This window comes from Triticum dicoccoides, chromosome 6B (assembly GCF_002162155.2).
Source record: "Triticum dicoccoides isolate Atlit2015 ecotype Zavitan chromosome 6B, WEW_v2.0, whole genome shotgun sequence".
Classification (NCBI taxonomy): domain Eukaryota; kingdom Viridiplantae; phylum Streptophyta; class Magnoliopsida; order Poales; family Poaceae; genus Triticum; species Triticum dicoccoides.
In genome coordinates, this window is record NC_041391.1 from 721,358,684 (window position 1) to 721,364,527 (window position 5,844).

Genomic DNA, 5,844 nt, shown 5'->3' on the forward strand with positions numbered 1-5,844 from the left:
CCTAGCACCGCTGTTTGCTTTGTCATGCATCTGTTTGTAATGTATTTACTGTTTCTTCCCCCTCTTCTTCTCCGGTAGACCCCGAGACCGACGCCGCTGCTACCCAGTACGACTACGGTGTTGACGACCCCTCCTTGTCAGAGCAACCAGGCAAGCCCCCCCCCCCTTGATCACCAGATATCACCTATTCTTCTCTATACTTCTTGCATTAGAGCAGTGTAGCATGTTACTGCTTTCCGTTAATCCTATCCTGATGCATAGCCTGTCCTTGCTACTACTATTGTTACCTTTACCTGCAATCCTACCTGCTTAGTATAGGATGCTAGTATTCCATCAGTGGCCCTACATTCTTGTCCGTCTGCCATGCTATACTATCGGGCCGTGATCACTCGGGAGTTGGTCACGGGTATATACTATATACTTTATACATGATACATGTGCTGACTAAAGTCGGGTCGGCTCGAGGAGCACCCGCGAGTGATTCACGGATTGGGGGCTGAAAGGACCTTTGTCCCAACGGCCCTCTGTGTGGATCTTTGTGGCGGAGCGACAGGGCAGGTTGAGACCGCCTAGGAGAGAGGTGGGCCTGGCCCTGTTCGGCGTTCGCGGATACTTAACACGCTTAACGAGATCTTGGTATTTGATCTGAGTTGGGTAGTTGACCTTATACGCACTAGCCGCCACGTGGGACAAGATATGGGCAACTGACGTCGTGGTATCAGCCGAAGCATTTCGTGACGTCAGCGACTGAGCGGCGAGCGCCGGATTGGACTGGAACGCCAACTAGGCTAGGTCTTCTTTCGGCCGCCCTTGCAACGTGCAGGTGTGCTAAGGGCGATGGGCCCAGACCCCTGTGCGCTTAGGTTTAGACCGCGTGCTGACCTCTTTGTTGTGGCTAGGTGGGGCTGCGACGTGTTGATCTTCCGTGGCCGGGCATGACCCAGAAAAGTGTGTCCGGCCAAATGGGATCGAGCGTGTCGGGTAATGTGGTGCACCCCTGCAGGGAAGTTAATCTATTCGAATAGCCGTGATCTTCGGTAACAGGACGACTTGGAGTTGTACCTTGACCTTATGACAACTAGAACCGGATACTTAATAAAACACACCCTTCCAAGTGCCAGATACAACCCGGTGATCGCTCTCTAATAGGGCGACGAGGAGGGGATTGCCGGGTAGGATTATTGCTATGCGATGCTACTTGGAGGACTTCAGTCTACTCTCTTCTACATGCTACAAGACGGAGGCTGCCAGAAGTGTAGTCTTCGACAGGATTAGCTATCCCCCTCTTATTCTGGCATTCTGCAGTTCAGTCCACTGATATGGCCCTTTACACATATATCCATGCATATGTAGTGTAGTTCCTTGCTTGTGAGTACTTTGGATGAGTACTCACGGTTTCTTTTCTCCCTCTTTTCCCCCTTTCCCTTCTACCCGGTTGCCGCAACCAGATGTCAGAGCCCAGGAGCCAGACGCCACCATCGACGACGACTCCTACTACGCTGGAGGTGCCTTGTACTACGTGCAGCCCGCTGACGACGACCAGGAGTAGTTAGGAGGATCCCAGGCAGGAGGCATGCGCCTCTTTCGATCTGTATCCCAGTTTGTGCTAGCCATCTTATGGCAACTTGTTTAACTTATGTCTGTACTCAGATATTGTTGCTTCCGCTGACTCGTCTATGATCGACCACTTGTATTCGAGCCCTCGAGGCCCCTGGCTTGTATTATGATGCTTGTATGACTTATTTATGTTTTTAGAGTTGTGTTGTGATATATTCCCGTGAGTCCCTGATCTTGATCGTACATATTTGCGTGCATGATTAGTGTACGATTGAATCGGGGGCGTCACAATGTGTTTTCTGTTTTTTTTTCTTCGCGAGAGGCACGGTTTTGCTTCCGCCAGAGACACGGTTGTGCTTTCGCGAGAGGCACGGGCGTGCCTCTTTCGGAAAAGGAAAAAACGCGTTTTCTGTTTTTTTCTTTCGTGAGAGGCATGGTTTTGTTTCCGCGAGAGGCACGGTTGTGATTTCGTCAGAGGCACGGGCGTGCCTCTTTCGGAAAGGGAAAAAAACTCGTGTTCCCGGTTCGATTTTTCGTCGATTTTTTTCGTCCGGTTTTTTCGTGAAAAAAAAGTTCGTCAAAACCTTTCAACATAGGATCTAGTATTGAAGATCTCGACGCGAGGAATCCAATAACGAAAGCGGTTCGAGATTTGGACACACGGTTTAAGAGATAAAACATTTTGAATAAACGGATCTACGAAAAAAGGGAAAACTCTCAGGTTGCGACAAGTGGCGCACATGCAGCGCGCCACTTGTCGCAACTGCGCCACTTGTCGCAACCTGGGGAAGTTGGAGTGATCTCTGCAAGGAGTACTCCTTAATTAGTGATTTCGGCTCGTAGCAAAAGTAAACCTCTGCTGCACTTGGGCCGAAGGCTGTAGCCTAGCAGTTTTGTCCAAAACACGCGCGGACTTTCGCGGGAGCTATATCTTGCTTTGACGCGAGATGGTAACTCCCATCGCCCAGGAGCGCCGCGCTTATGGGCCAACCCATTAGGGGCTACTTGGTCTTACACTTCCGTTGTTCGTTTTGGTCTCCGTAGGTCCGGTTTTACTGGTTTTTCTTTCTTTTTCTTTTTTCTTTACCATGGTTGGAGTGGTCCGGTCTTTGTGGTTTTCTTTCTTTCTTTTTTTTCTTAGTGCTCGCCAGTTTTTGTTGGTTTTCACTGTCTTTGACTGTTTCATATCGGTTTTTCTAATACTTCTTTGGTTTTTCTTTTTTCTTTTTCTTTCTTCTTCGGTTCTCCTTTGTTTCTTTCCTGTTTTCATTGTTATTTTGCTCTTTCTTTTTCTGTGTTTTTATATATGTTTCATCAAGTTTCTTTGGTTTTCACTATATTACATGGTTTCACGTCGGTTCTTTGATTTTTCTATGTTTTTTGGTTTTTTTATTTTATTTGGTTCTTTTTTTTCTTTTCTTTTATCTTTCTATTTATATTTTTTTGTTTCTTGTTTTAATTTTTCAACACATGTCTAAATTATTTTGTACACTGAGCGCACACTTAATAGTTTCCAAATACATGATCCATATTTTTTAAATATATGTTTTCATGTCTACTTTTTTATATGTAGTACAGTTTTTGTATAACATAAAAATATTTCTTATACTTATTTAATATTTTTCAAATACATGATTAACATTTTTTAATAAATGTTTATGTCTTCATGGTTTTAGGCATGTTCAATATTTTTCAAATACATGATCAGTGTTGTACTAAATATATGTTTTGATGTTTACTTTTTTCATATATATTGAACATTTTTCGTATATAGTAGAAACATATTTTATTCTTGCTCAAAAAAATTTGATTACATGATTAAAATTTGTTTTTAAAATAAAATCCTGGTATATATATATATATATATATTGTAAAAATTATATGTTAGGAAATTTTTTAGGCATGTTTTATTTTTTTGAACACATAATTAGCATTTTTTAAATATATGTTCTTTACGGATACTTTTTCATACACATTTGTACATTTGTTTTGTGTAAGTCAGTAAGAATTTTTTTTATACATATTTAGCATTTTTTAAATACATGGGTATAATGTCACTTATTTGTTTTTGAAAGGCGTGAATATTGTTTAAATGCCACAATTCTTTTTTGTATGCCACCAACATTTTTTTGAATTAAGTTGACATGTTTTTTTTTTGAATTAAGCAGTTTCGGCGACTAAAGAGCATACGAACGGCATGCCCCTCCTGAGCAGATTGAAGAGTGGTCGTGCAATGATGCCAAAATTTCGAGCGAAACGCATGTACTAACCGACGAGTCCCGGAAAGCTTCAAACACCTTTGAAGTCGGTGGGTGTTTCCTAGTTGGCCCCGCCTATGATTTTGCTTGGTTCTGTTGCAACACATCGAGAAACTAATGACATGACCAAGATATGACAGTTCCTATTGGCCAAAAGCACACGTGGACATCTTCGCTTTTCACCGGTCCTTGCGCAATAATGACAACACTTGACGCAAATGTTTCTTATGCTCAGGCAAGGTGCGACTAAAAACAAGGTGTCGTCAAAAAAACGAGGACACGGCGTCGATTCAGTGGCTTCAGGGTAGTGTGCATTGGCCCATTGAAAGTAGCTGGTGCTCCCACCAATCCAAATGACATAACCTTGTATTCAAAATGTTAGAGTAAGTCTGGAATGTTATCTGGTGCTCCTCACCTTCAGCTAACTGTATCCGGTGACATCGAGCTCGCAGGTCCCCTCGCAGCTCGTCCAAAAGCTCTTTGATAACAGGGACCAGGTACTTGGCGATGCAGGTCAGCGCGTTCAAATGCTTGTAATCTATGCATAGGATCCAAGTGTCATCTTTATTCTTCACCAAGATGAGAGGCAAAGAAAACGGACTGGTGCTTATCTGATTTACACCGGCCTTGAGCAGTTTTGCCACTTGGTGTTAATTCTCATCTTTGTGATCAGGCTTAGGGCAGGATGTTGAGAGGTTGCGTTTCCGGCACTAGAAGAATACAATGATCACAAGATTGTCGTGGTGGGAGGCCTTTAGGTTCACCAAACATGTTAGCGAATTCCTCCAGGACAGCTTGCAGACAATCCAGTGTAGGAGTGCTACTATTTTCTTCGGCAAAACAAGACAAAGATGCAACAAATGCGTGATTGCATTGCCCTTGCACAATCCTTGCAACTGAATAATGTCGATGAGCAAGCACATCGTGGAATCATCGTCGTGGCCACGAAGAGACACAGGGTCCGTCGTGCTGTGAACTCCAGATATTTGGCATGCCAATCCATAGTCATTGGGTTGTGTGCCTCGAGCCAATCCATCCCTAGAATGACGTCATAGGTGCCCAGTGTCAGTACCGCTCAGATCAGCGTTGAACTCATGGCCTTGAGAGCATGAGGAGCAACTTGGAACAATAATTGCAGAGCAGGTCAATCCGCCTGTCAGCGACACAAACACGGTAGGCTCGTGATTGCATTGCTCTTGCACAATCCTTGCAATTGAATAATGTTGATGAGCAGGCACATCATGGAATCATCGTCGTGGCCACAAAGAGACACATGGCCCCATCGTGTTGTGAACTCTCAGATATTTGGCACACCAATCCAAAGTCACTGGGTTGTGTGCCTCGAGTCAATCCATCCCTAGGATGACATCATAGGTGCCCAGTGTCGGTACCCTCAGATCAATGTTTAACTCATGGCCTTGAGAGGACGAGGAGCAACTTGGAACAATTGCAGAGCAGGTCAATCCGCCACCGTCAGCGACACGAACACGGTAGGCTCGTGGCAGCGGCTGAGGCCCAGTGATTTGAGGAGCCCCATGGCGGCAAGTTTCTCTCCACAGGATTGCACATGTTGGGGAATGGAATGGGGCATGAACAAGGCGTGCCACTCTATGCATTGGTAGCAGGCTGCTCTGCTGCCCGGTTTGCGGGACGGGCTGCCATCCAAGTATTTCGGCACCGTTATCGGATGAGCTGAAAGCTTTTCCTCAGGATTGTGAATTTCATCCGGGAGTTCAACATCTATGGAGGTGGGGTTGCTGTACCTTCGCGCTGCCCAGAGATCTGAGCGACTGCGACTTGCCACTGAAGAACCTTTACAGCCCTCTCCGGCAAGTTAACAGATCCTCAGGCCCCACCCCAGCATTCCATCCAGGGTCATGCAGTGCAAACATATGGATGAATATGATGATGGACTTACCTGACATATCATACAGGTGCGACTCGGAGCCCGTGCCCGGCTCAACTGGCAAGCATGGTTACACTGACTCAGTGAAGAAACCATCCGCGCCGGAGCCAAAGAAGATAGGAA